The sequence below is a fragment of the Helianthus annuus genome, chromosome 3 (genome assembly GCF_002127325.2).
Source record: "Helianthus annuus cultivar XRQ/B chromosome 3, HanXRQr2.0-SUNRISE, whole genome shotgun sequence".
NCBI classification, from domain to species: Eukaryota; Viridiplantae; Streptophyta; class Magnoliopsida; order Asterales; family Asteraceae; genus Helianthus; species Helianthus annuus.
This window is the reverse complement of record NC_035435.2, coordinates 103,401,382-103,414,876: the sequence shown is the minus strand read 5'-3', so window position 1 is coordinate 103,414,876 and position 13,495 is coordinate 103,401,382. Positions and strand designations below refer to the sequence as shown.

General features: G+C 37.8%; 1 long non-coding RNA gene across 1 annotated transcript; it reads left to right on the top strand.

Annotated features, from left to right (window-relative positions):
- Positions 1–325: 325 nt before the first annotated feature.
- On the top strand, positions 326–1,710 carry LOC110927894. Its single transcript, XR_002585985.2, has 3 exons — positions 326–410; positions 1,297–1,358; positions 1,471–1,710. It is a non-coding gene; the product is annotated as an uncharacterized LOC110927894 (long non-coding RNA).
- Positions 1,711–13,495: the final 11,785 nt, after the last annotated feature.

The window sequence follows — 13,495 nt, the reverse complement described above, 5'->3', positions numbered from 1 at the left end:
AAGCATTAGTACTAAAAATTTTATTTATTTATTTTGTATTGAAATTTGTTGTTTTGGAACATATTAATAAATATTTTTGAAATAAAACATTTATTGTTTCTAACAACATAATTTTGTTGTTTGTGTTTTGTTATTCTTAACTGTATTATTTCTTTGTATTATTTGTGCTTATTTTCCTTAAATAATGTAGAGTAACACTAAGTTCTTCTTAGTGAAAAATAAATTTAACAAATTTTAAATAAACTGTTTGCAGTTTGGGACTATATTAACTTAGAACTTGATTGTTGTGTTTCATTACTGTGATTAAAATTCTTTAATCCATGTCAGCATATCTTCTTTACCCATATTTGACCAAGAAAAGAACCCTTCGTTGGAATTGGTGGTCTCGGAAAAGAAGTTGTGAATATATGGTAAAATCTCATTCCTTTTTATTTACTTATTCTTTCATTGGAGCTTCTTACAATTGTTTATTGTTTTTTATTAGTTTGATATACATGTCAAATTTGTGTTTTGTTATCTAATTTTCACATAATCATCTTTTAACATGATAGTATGGTGATGATTGATGATAACTAGACATGACTTTCAACTCAAATGTTGTAATGTACAAGTATTAGATGCATTTGGGATCAATTTGTACCTTTATTTAGCTCGACTATCATGAAGCACTTATTATGAATTTTATTAATAATTCAATCAAAGATTCATGTTTTTCTTACTAATTTGATTCGAAGAAACTACATGTTATAGCATCTCCAACAAGGGAGGTTTAGAGTGGTTTTGGAAGAGCGGATGAGGATTTTCACAGACCACACCACTAGAGAAGGTGGTTCCGTGAGTGTTGGTTTGCTTAAGCGGACGAGTAAGAGGTGGAATTGTGGGGACCACCCACTCACAAACCTTTTATTTTGTTTTTAGTGTAAAAATGCGGTGTATGATGTGCAGGTTTGGAATGGTTTATTGTTATGGGTAAAAGTAGGGTTTGAAATGGTGGTGGTTTGGAATAATATGACATGCTGACTAGGCGGTCTTAGGGTTAGGTTGTTAGCTTTCCCGTTAGAATTAGGGTTTTGTATTATGTCTATTCATAGAGGTGGATTGTAAAATACTAGAGTTACAATATTAATAAAGTATCTCTTTTATCTTTAGAGTGGCAATTGGTAACTGAAAACTCTCTACCAATAATTGCTTATGGATGTAGTTAGTGTTTGTAAACTTAACCCTAAATTAATCCATATGCATAGACTCATAAAACTAACAAATCTCATTTGCTTGTCTTGATTTCTAAACTAACAGGATCAATGGTTAGCAATGTTCTTGAACGTCATCTTGGGAACCATGACGGGTCTCTTATCGTGGTAAAAACTCATCTTCAAAAGAAAGTGACATTCATTATATGTTTGTTAAGCAAAGCTAAGAGTTGAGTTTATTCTCTAGCTTAAATTATCTGTTGTTTTGGTGGTTGTGCAGATGAAGGCAGAATTTGGCATACCAACACCATATGATATGGTCCATATCATATAACAAGGGAATGTTACTTCATTATAAGAAGTAATGAGGTAGATGATCGTTGTTGGTTGATTGTTGACGTGCCATCAAATCTCCCTAGAAAGCCATCTGCCTGTCTATGTGGGTGCTCAAATGTATGTAAATATTTGTATATATTCTAAATCCATATATTGCAAAAAAAAAAAAAAAGTATGTGTTTTTCTCATGTTGAAGTCGATGGTCGACACAAAGATGAAGATTGACAAAGGTATTTTAGATATTTTCTGGTAGAAAACTATTTATGTCAAAATGTGTAGTAGTCTATCTCGAATTTACACATTTTACAGCTAAGTTGCCTGTTTATATCTTCCCATTGATGGACATCATGAAGAACAACATCAAACATTATGACTACTTATGCCTTACTAGCTTAGCCATTATAAGTGCGCTCTTGAAGGTACTAGACACTTTTCAGGTTGCATCATTTGTGGTTAGTAATATTCTGATGTATAAAAAGGGACAATGATGTCATGCAGTGACACGAAGCTTAAGATTTCCGACCGGGAGTGCGGAAGTCACCGGACCTAAAAATTTCTATAAAACTGGGGGGTCGAAAACGTATATATCCAAAAATTTCTATACGGAAACTATATACTCTTCACTATGAGCGAAAAGTTCAAGCTATACATGTAGAAATGCATCATATAGCTCGGTGGCATTGAATTCAAGATTAATAATTACATCTTATCCACAGTTTGCATGTCAGTGAATCTAAGTTTACGATTCCCACCAAGACAAGCTTTTAATGAAGCGATCAACAATACATGCTAAAGCTATTAAATTTGTGCAACATTCTTCTTTGCTTGACATGCTAAGTCTCTATAAGTCACCTAATCAATAAAAATGTTTTAAACACTTCTACATATCATTTAAATTGTAGTTCACAAAGTAATTAATACATATTAAAGGAAAAGAGTAGGTTAAAAAAAATCTCTTTCACTAGTTCTCCCCTCCCCCCCCTCCCACACACACACGCACATCCACACACAAACAAACATGGTTGCAAAAGTTACTAGGCACTCCCTAGTCAGTCGACCGGGGAGTTGAGAGTACTCGGCCAAGGCGGATAATACTCGGAGGACATGTTAAATTATAAAGAAATTAGTTTTCAGAAGTTAAATATATGTCAAAAAAACATAAATTTACTAATATTTTATAACAAAATACGTTCTTTCTTTAAGATGATAGGCGTAGAAATTATGTTTTATTTTTTTAAGTCAAACTCGGCCCGTTGACCTACGAGATCCGACCGAGCAATTCCAAATTACTCGAAGTTGAAGAAAGTCGCATAGGCACTACTCGGGACCTTGTTTTACAACCAAAATACATATCTCTAATTCATGATGCAATCTATGAAAACGGATAAAACATAACATGCACATGTGGAATGACAAAAGGCTGCAAATATAACCCTTCCTTTAAATCTCAAAACATGTAGATATGCACATTGGTGTGTATTGTGAATATAAATTCGCACATTATATATATATTAGGAGCCAACGATGATGAATAGTGTTTTTATTTTTTTATTATTTTAATTAGCTATGTTTGAATAACTTTTTGCTAATCTAGGTCATCATGTAAGCCTGACTCATCAATTCACTCTTTCTCTACCCTCCACATTTTTTCATCACACCTCCCTAAAACCAGCTTCATCACCACCCTAAAACCAGATCTCAAAACAATTATTTTGCTTATAAGAACACAATACACCACTTTCTTTAAAACCTCCATCAAACTCGCCGTCAATTCAAAATGCAAACAAAAAAAATTCCGTCAAGAAGATATCCTGCCATCTACAGCCATTACACCACCATAAGAAGACAATGATGAGCAAGGTTACAGCGATGGCGGATCTGAACAAGAGCTGCAACAAAGACGGGGAATATGAACAAAATCTACAAAATGGTAGTGGGCAGCAGAGGATCCGGTAAAAGTTTGGGTTTTTTTAAGTTTTGGTTTTTTAACTCGGTTAAAAACTTAGCTAGAGAAGATGCTATAACGATTGAGTTGTTTTGGGATGTAATAAGACAGACAATGACCTTATGTCTAAGTTTTTGTGAAGGAAGTACATATGTGCATGCCAAAGTATTGTAGGTCCAACTAGCGGAGGATCTAGTCGCCTAATCCTTGTATACGAACAAACCCGGTTGTGCAGAATCCAACCGAGTAAGCAAACCGAGATAAGAACACAATGACACGAGACCAGAACAATATTCAACGATTAAATCTCAAGTATATTAGAACCAGCAAGTTTGTTTTGATTACAAGTATTACACAAGATTATGCTTTCACAAACAAACTCTAAGTTCTCTCGTGTGTGTGTGCGCTCTCTGTGTTCTCTATCTTCACTTCTGTGTCTCCTACTATCTTCTGTCTTCATCCTGCCTATTTATAGCTGCAAGTCAACGAAACATGAAGCACTCGACGAAACATCAGCAGCAGCCGACGAAAGTCCATCAGATGACATGACGACGAAACATTCATGGCGAAAAACCATGTCTGACGAAAGACATCAGGTCTTTCGTCATAAAGATAAATGGCAGGAGTTTCGTCAATGGGTACTGCACATGTTTCGTCATGCAGACTGGACTGGGATTTTCGTCATGTAGGCAAGGTCCAGGTGTTTCGTCATGTAGCCAAGGTGCAGGTGTTTCGTCATGTTACAAGGTTAGGTCTTTCGTCATGCAGAACTTTGATGCAGACAGCAGCAAACAGTAGATAGTTCAGCAGCAAGCATCCACATTCAAAACAATGTTGATTACAATCCGAGACACGACGGAGGATATCGAGTCTCGGCCTTCACTTCGTAAAGTACTCGAACCGAGCGAGCCGTATCCACAATTATGTCTCAACAAACTCCCCTTGGATGCTGCTCGTGAGGGTTCATCTTCCATGTCTATCATGTCGGAGGATCTTCAAAGTCTTCACGCGTCGTAATTAGAAAGTGTATCAACAAACTCCCCATTTCATTTAGGAAGTGTGTTAACAAACTCCCCCTTAAAATAAACTCCATTTTCAGCACTTAGATCCTTGAGGTGTTGATGATAGGTCAGCGGCAACTCGATCGTCTTTATCTTTTGAGTGCCTCCACATCGTGTCTGCATTCCGAAGCTAGTCTTCTATCATGTTCGCATCTGCACATACAACAAAGCTAACACGTAATGAGAACAACTGCATGGAATATAGTTAACATAAACAAACGACACCCATGTGACCAGTTTTCAATCAACTACCGTCCGACAGTTTGAAAGTTTAACAAATTCTTCAATTTTAGACTTTAACTTTCAAAACTTGCAAATTTCGACCGTTTATGAAGATTCAGTCGTTTTGGTTTTCGATCGGTTTCAGGACGAAGACTCGAGTTCCAACATCGGGTAATCAAAAGAAATTAGCAATAAAATCTTTTTGCCTTTTATAAAGTTTATATTAAAACACACCTAAAATCTTTTTGGTATTTTTGAATATTTCAAATTTAAAGACGGAAAGCAGTAAATAAATATATACAAAGATGCAGAAACTGAAAGCATTAAATAAATATTTACAGACATTCTTTTTGCGAGTTTCGAGGGTAAGAGAGTCATATCAGTGTACGGTCACGCCAAAACGCTCTTGTTGTTCAGTTAGCTAACATTTAGATAAGCATCAATAACGATTATCGGTATAGTTGTCCACTTAAGCTCAACTTATCAGATGTAGTCATGGCGAGGGGATACGATTAGTGTATGATTTATACTTACTGACCGGTGTTCATCCACACACGACACATTCCCGTATCAAGGTATGCACGAGAGTTCATCTTACTGGTGAGTATACCATTTATCATCTGTTTTGACGTATATGAAAAATGTGAGATACTCACTTATTTTGGATTGAAAACAAGCCCTATGTGATAAAATCACTTATTGATGAGGAACTTGATTTTCATATGCATGAGGGCACAGGAGCAAGCCCGTGAACAAGTCAGTACAAACGTATAGCAAAGAGACGAACTTGACTCCCAGATAAATGTGATATATTATCACTTATTTTTGTGGACATGTGATTGTTGTGTGACAACCCTCATAATTACAGGTCTCCGTACAATTAATTAATATTGATAAATGCTTAATGACTGTGCTTAAATACAACTAATGATATAAACTGCTTTATGATTTATGTATCATACATACATGTGCATCACATTTCATACTGTCACAACCATTTATCACATACAAACTTTAGTGACATACATGATGCACTAAGCACAGTTAGCACAGTTACCGGATAACTTGGAAACATGCTGACAATGTCAGTACATAGACAGACAATGTTTTGAGACCACGTAAGGGCCAGAGACAAGTCACTTCACTAGTATGGAGTGTAGGGAAGTAAGGACCATAAAACTGCGTCACTAGGTGATAGTTTAAGTGTCGGAAAGTGCCTAAAACACACTCAAAGTGCAGAATTCTGCATTAATCAGCAAAAATCAGCATTTTAACATGCTAGTAACATGCAAAAATATGGAAAAATGGTCCTGTATGCTTTTCTAAGTGTCGGGAATTAAAATTGTCACAAAAGGGTACGTAATGAACACTAAACGAAATAACTTGACACTTTAACGAACCGGTATCTAACCGAACAACCGGACATTATCTGGAACACCAAAATATTGCTAGAAGCATTGTTTTACTTTTTCTGAGCTAGTTATGGTTCCCGAACACCCGAACATACTACATAATGCAAGATACACTTAAAACACTAGACTTTTACACTTAACCTCCACTAATTACCTACACTTACCATCAAGTTACACTAAACCCCCCTCCCCCGTATGATTTACGGCCCAAGTGGCCCCCACACTCATGATTTTCTAATCTTCCTAAATCCCCTCAAATCTTCCATAATCTTGTGTAAGATATGTCATGTACTATTAGGACATAGAAACCTTTGGACAATAGATCAAGATTGGTTATAAGTATCCAACACTTCATCATTTTCACATCACAAACTCTCTCACCCTCTCCCTCACTCTCGGCCGACCTCCTCCCACACACCACCACCATCATCAAACTTGTTCCGTCCATTTGAAGGTTAACCGAAGGTGTAAGAAGGTGATATAGGAAGCTTGGTGTTTGCGGATCATCAAGGACCTCTTTCGTTAGCTTTTATCCATTACTTTTGTCTTCACCAACAACTAGTGATCTTCCCTAGCTTAAAGCTAGTAGTAAGACCCTCTTGATCCTTGTTTACTTCTATTTTTGCTTGGTTAAAAGACATATTATGTTGAGAATCACTAGAACATTAAAAGACATACACATGAATCATGAACATAAAGCTTTCATATGATGAAATCTTGTTGAAATAGTGTTGTTTAGTATATATATATAATGATTGCTTGTTGATTACTAGAGATATTGATGTTGATCACTACATGGAGCTTGCTAGATTGTGATTAAACACATGATCTAGCAAGTTAGAGGATGATTATGTGTTAACACAAGAAGATCATCCTCATACATAGACATGAACATGAAAACAAAATGATTTCTTGAAAAGTAATAAACAAAGTGAGCTAGTAAACTTATAGATCCAACATTTATGAATGATTTTCCAAGAAAACCAAGTTCAAAATATGATTTTTGGAAGATCATAGTTTTTACTTAAACCTACACTATATTTAGTGGAAAAACAAGTGTAGAGATACTAGTATAACAAGAAGGTTTAATAAATAAACATTTTGGTAAAATATGTTTACAAGTTGTAAACATCTAAAACCTTCAAGAATGAAGTTTACCAAGTAGTAAATATATTTTGGAGGGAAACTAAGGCTATTAAACATTTACCAAGTTACTACAAATCTTTGTGAAAAGATCAAGTTCATGTTATTATGTAAGTTGAATAGTTTTTGCACTTGGTAAGTGCAAGATGTTTAGGGATTGATTTTTGATTATTGAGTGATGATTTTTGAAAAGAAAATGATATGCTTAATAGCATGGACACCTCCATTTTCAAAGGAAACTATGGCAAAATTTTCTAAAACTACAAACACTTAGAAAATATTTTCTAAACAAGCATTTGCAAGTATGTTTTAAACTATATTTTCCAATATAAACTTTGCCGTAAATTTTTGTAACAAAAATACAAGTATTGGAGATTACTTTTTGTAAATAAAAATGGATAAATATATATTTAGAATATATATTTTATATTAAGACACTTGTGTGAATATTTGTTTACTTTGTGGAATAGTTATATTATTCTAGGGTAATATAATATAACTTACAAATACGAAGAATTTACAACTCCAAAATAATACTAAAAATCACAAGGAATGAAATACACAAGTTACACACTTGATATTGTGAAACCGAACGCAAAAACGTAACTTACGAAATATTCCGGGAAATACTCTTATAAATATATTTTTGGTAAATATTATTTTGGAAATGAAGGAAGTGAAAATATGATTTTTTTAAATATTACTAAGTTATATCATATTTTCAACAAAGAGAAAATATATTATTTTTGGGAGATAAAAATATATTTTCCTAGTATATTTAGAAGATATATGATTTTTGGGAAAAATATATATTTTCTTGGAATACATTATTTTGGACAAAATATGGTTATATATATATTTTTTCCAAAGCGAGACTTGGAGATATATTAATTTGAGAATACGAATACGAGGATACGAAAGTACATATATAAAATACCCCCATCCTTGGGAAGGAAAATACGAAATTAAATACTTGAGAAGTATTAATACAAAAGTATTGATTTGACAATTATTCCAAAAAATTAAATATAATTTTAAGTTAAAATAATCATTTTAACAAATAATTATAACTTGGAATAACATAAGAAACGCAACCCAAAAACGTTAACTCTAAGCCAAGGCACGTCCCGTTCGTCTAATAGACGTTAGTACACTGTAGGTAGTCGTGTTTGCTGCGGAGGTATGAGTTGCTAGTTCTGAAGACGCAATACAGTGAGTTCATGTCCCCCTTTTCTTTTAACTGTTTTCAGTTTTATACTTCGGGGGTGAAATACATGTTACAATTAATACAAACATTTTATACATGGTATGGATAGCTTAAGGAGGGTTTACTGCTTGATCATGTGAAAGGTGGGTATAACACTTAAGGCCATTAATCCTCGTCGTAGAAACGAGGGACATGAGTGATAGATATATTTGGGTGTAGCGAGCCCACACCCATGGGGACCAGGATGGCCCATAGGGTGACTATGTCTTCCAGCCGGAGGCCCGGTAACAAATTTGCTAGGTTTGAGTCTTCCTGTACCATTTCACAGATACCATTAGCTTTGCAACCCATTGGTGATCTGTTTTTCTTTATTGCTACATACCAGGGACATACATACAGACAAACATATTTCAAAGGTTTATTCATACACACATACACATGAACTCGCTCAACTTTTGTTGATGTTTTTCAAATTACATGTATTTCAGGGAACTAAACGGATCTGGCAGGTGTTGCATGTTTGTCAAGTTGCCTACTAAATAAAAGATGTCATCCATGGTTGTTGAGTTTAGGGGGTCTATCCTATGCCTGGACGGGATACATGTTTCTAAACTCAGGTTTTAATTAAAGTCTTTTGTGGAGTCTTTATGAACTCATTCAAACATGTTATGGTTTGTAACTTAATTTAGCGTCGATGTTTTCAAGACAAGTATGTTATGGTGTTTTCTAAACTTTATTAATGGATGAACATCTCATGTTTTATCATATAGCGTTGTTATGATTGAATGCTATGGTATTAAGAAGTCACACCAAATAACCACGCTTTCTCGAGTCTAGACTACGATTATTAGGGCTCTCACGAAAACATTTTTACATTGCATACACTAAACGTCTAGATCCAGGGAACAAACATTTTTACTAACAAAAGGCACAAAAATACATTCCAAAATTTATGTTTATGATTCAGTCTTAGAGACTGGGGGATTCAGTCTTAGAGACTGGGAGGTTCAGTCTTAGAGGCTGGGGAGGTTCAGTCTTAGAGACTTGGGAGCTTCAGTCTTAGAGACTGGGGAGGTTCAGTCTTAGAGACTGGGGAGGTTCAGTCTTAGAGACTGGGGAAATTGAGTCTTAGAGACTGGGAAAAATGAGTCTTAGAGACTGGGTAGTCAATTTGAGAAACTGGGAAGGTTTTAGTCTGAGAGACTAGGGAGTTCAGTCTGAGAGGCTGGGTGGGATAGTCTGGGAAGACTAGGATGATTACATGCTTACACTGTCATTACTTACATGCTTACTTGATGATTGTTGATATGTGTGCATATGTGTGATTATTTTGTCACAGACACCATGTCATCTTCCTCCGAGAGTGGAGTATCAGACACCATAGACCCTATAGCCATAGTATCGGATGACGAGATCATCCCAGAGGACGAGGTTTTTACATTTGACACCACGAGTAGCAACGATGATGATTTTCGGCCCTTCGCTTTACCAGATTTTGGAGATGACATACCTATAGCTAATGGTTTTCCTGATGGGGATCTACCTCTTGTTCAGATCCCTGCTCCTTTTCCTCTTGCTGCATTTCCTGTTGAGGCTGCCTCATGTTTGACGATGACGTCGATCTCTTTATCGAGGGTCCCCCTGAGGGTGCCCAGGATGATGTTGCTATTCCTCTTGATGAGTTTCCAATTGTTGATGCCATTGCTATTCCACCTGTCGAGGTTCCTGTTGTGGAGATTTTAGCTGACCCGTCTGGTCCCGATTCATTTGAGTCTGTGTCATCTTCTACTCTTCATGCACTGGGATTACAGTGTTATCCCACTGACACTGATTCGGACACCGCTATGTTTGCAGCGCCTGTTCCGCCGCAGGATTTCGAGTTCGACGATGAATTTGACCCTGTCTTTCCACATGATTTTGATCCAGACCATGAGAGTGAGTTCGTCCCTGATGAGCAGCCTTTTGAGGCACCTGTTTTTCTTGATGATCAGCTCCTGGATGTACCCGCTGATCATGAGCTTGCTCCAGCTGACCCAGAGCCTGAGATTGCACCTGAGCCTATACCGGCACACGATCCTTTACCTGAGCACGATCCGGTACCTGTCGATGTAACAGTTGTTGCACCACCTCTGCATGACCCGATCCCTATACTTATTGACCATACTCCTTTTGCTACCCATGTAGACGCCAGATATGCACACACCCGCAATGGGTGGATTGAGGATGACGACGACTACCCTCCTTTTGTCAGACCAGTTACTCCCCCTCCTGCACCTGTACATGCACCCATTCATATCGCCCCATTTCACCCGCATGAGTCTGACATTCACCGCACAGATCTACCGGTCATATTCCTTCAGGATATCCCTCCTCCCCATCCTGGGGAAGGACCATCAAGTCAGCAGGCCAGTCACATACCTTTTATGTCAGCAACCGATCATTTCATGCCACAGTTTACACACACTGCTCCTTCTTCTGCACCCACGGGCGAGCCACTTATGTGGTTTCTGCCCAACGTGATGCCTATATCTGATCCACACCATCCCTTCCACATTGGATACTCGAGGGATAATCTACTTTTATCCTTGCAGCTCCAGCAGGATATGTTGAGTCGTAGAGTCACTGAGCTAGAGAGGATCCCGCGTCCTCCACCTGGTGCTGGTCCATCACAGTTTGCTGCTCCATCTGCTCCACTATTTCCTTACCCGGATTTCGACATCTGATTTCTTACTATGGAGCAGCAGATTAGTTGTTTGTTACATCTTGTTCATGCTCTCGAGGAGGAGTTAGCGTGTATACGCCATTTGCTTTTCATTCCTCCACCTCCTCCTCCTCCCCCATCAGCTTAGAGGTTTTTGGTTTTATGCAGATAGCATACTTTTGATGAGAGTGCAGCTATTGAGCCAGATTTCACAGCTTTTTGAAGAACACAGTGTGACTTTTGACTTATTGACTTTTGATTATTGTAGTTGGTAGACGATTCAGACAAGCGTGATGTGACCCCTAGTCTCTTTTGATGTATGATACTATTGTGAAACATGTAAAACTGTACTTGTGGTCTTGATATATGATAGCTCAATAGCAACATTCTCATTACACGCATTGTTGGATTACTTGTTTGTGTTATGACATGGGATGTTATGTGTTACTTGTGTTGATGAATGTTATTACATGCGCATATTACATACTTACCATACTTATTATGACCTGATCAACGCAATCTTCTTATAGAAGATGCCTCCAAGAAGGGAAAATCGTTTGCCCACTACTGAGGCCGAATTACAAGAAAGGATCTCCCGAGCAATAGCAGATTACGAGGCCTCACGCGTCGAAACTAACGGGGGTACCTCGAGTAATAACCCACCACATGGTAATGTTTAAGTTGCTTGGGACACATTACGTTACCTTTGGATATTCCACGCGCGTTTGCTAATGCTTCCTATGAATGGCGTTACTTGTACAGGCTGTACCTTTAAGCAATTTTTAGACTGTAAACCGCTGAATTTTGACGTTACCCGGGGGTGCTGTGGCTTATGTTCAATGGACGGAGAAGACCGATTCAGCGATAAGAATGAGCAAATGCGCACCAGAAAACAAATGACCTATATCTCCGGATTGTTCATAGATGAAGCACTTTCATGGTGGAATCTCCAAGTCCAAACTCTGGGAGAGGCAGCAGCATACGCTTTGACTTGGAATGAGTTAAAGGAACTCATGCGTAAAAGTATTGCTCCAGGGCCAAAATTCAAAAGCTGGAAACTGAATTCTGGAACCTCAAGATGGACGGCCCGAAGATCGCTGAATATATGCAGAGATTTCACGATCTATCTCACGTGGTACCATACATGGTCAGTCCGAAATTCAAACGCGTTGAGCGTTTCATTTGGGGGTTGGCACCTCAAAATTATGAGTAGTGGTAACATCGAGTCCAAGCCTTGCACACAATTACTAAAGGCTATCGATGTGACGTGTCACTTAACTGAAGAAGCTAGTCAGGTTAAAGCAGTTTCAATTTCTGACGAAGGCCGAAGAAAAGGAAACTCACATTGAGTCCTCGGGAGAGAACAAAAGGAAGTTCTCCAACTTTAAAGAGGGTACAATAGCGCCGCAAGAAGAAAGAAGGAACCCACGAGCTGAAGCTAAACACCTGGTGCTAGAAGTCAAAGGAAAAGGGTACATGCGCTACTGCCAAATGTTGCTATATGCCCAGTACCATCATTCCGGCAGTGCAGGTTAAGGAAATGTGAGTCTTGTGGGTAGACTGGCCATTCAAAGGAAACATGCTGGGCTGGTACTGGTGTTGGTCGCGGTAATCAGAGAGGTTATGGAAGTGGGAATTGGAAACCGTCTGCAAGAAATAATGGCGGAAATGGTAACCGTGGAAATGTGGAATCAAGCTGGTAACGGGGAGCAAACAACAATCGAAGTGGTAATGGGAACTATATGGTCGAGGACCAGTTGTTTTTAATTGTGGAGACATGGAGCACATTAAGAGAGAATGCCCAAAGCTCAATCAAGCACAAGGAAGAGTTTCAATATCGGCGAGGAAGCGCGCAAGATCCGAATTTCTCACTGGTACGTTCCTATCAATCAACGCTTTGCATCTGTACTATTTGACAACTGGTGCCGATTATAGTTTTGTATCGCTAGAGTTTAAGAAAATGCTTGGGTTAACTGCTAGTAAGTTAGACATTCCGTACTCAATAGAACTAGCTATGGAAAGCTAGTAGAAACGAATGAAGTCATCAGAGGTTGCGTGATAGATCTGGGAGAACACGAGTTTACACTGATCTACTGCCAGTCGAATTAGGAAGCTTCGACGTGGTAGTAGGAGATGGATTGATTGTCAAGGAATAGAGCGAGATTGTATGTCATGAGAAGATCATACGCATTCCAATGGCGAATGGAAAGAAAGATTGTCGTACATGAGAGAAGCCGACACCGACTTAAGGATCATTAGTCGCTTGAAAGCTCGAAAG